This window comes from Triticum dicoccoides, chromosome 1B (assembly GCF_002162155.2).
Source record: "Triticum dicoccoides isolate Atlit2015 ecotype Zavitan chromosome 1B, WEW_v2.0, whole genome shotgun sequence".
Classification (NCBI taxonomy): Eukaryota; Viridiplantae; Streptophyta; class Magnoliopsida; order Poales; family Poaceae; genus Triticum; species Triticum dicoccoides.
Window position 1 is genome coordinate 654361726 of NC_041381.1, and position 567 is coordinate 654362292.

Below are 567 nucleotides of genomic sequence, written 5' to 3' on the forward strand. Positions count from 1 at the left end.
CGGCCAAGGCAGCGACAACACGGGGCGAGGGGAGCAGGGCGGCCCGCTGGCCGTGGCTGGAGAGAGCTGCGGGAGGCTGGGGTCGAGGGCGCGCCTGGGGCGCGGCCAGTGTGGGGAGGCGGGGAGCAGCACGAGCATGGCCACGCGCGGGGCGCGGGCGCAGCCGACGCGGCCGGGGGCGGCGCCGTACAGCGAGCAGGGAGAGGAAGCAGGGGGTGGCGGCTCACAGGGGGTCGTAGGGTCCGGGGCAACGGGGCGCGAGAAGGAGGTGGAGACGACGGCAACGTGGAGGAGGCAGTCCGGCGAGGTGGAGTCGATGAGGTGGCCGCGGCGGTGGCGGGTGGCGATGCAGATGGAACGGTGTCGGGGAGGCAACGCGGCGATGGCGTTAGGTCGGCCTCCCCCCATTCCAGACGGAATCGGCAGAGGGGCGGGGAGGTGTCGGCGGGAAGGGGTCGAGGAGGCGAGCGCCAGCGTGGTGGCGAAGGGGTGGCGCGGACGATGTTGGTGAGTGGCGTCGGGACGGTACGGCGAAGACGGGTTTGATCCCGGTGGCGTTGGGTCCTT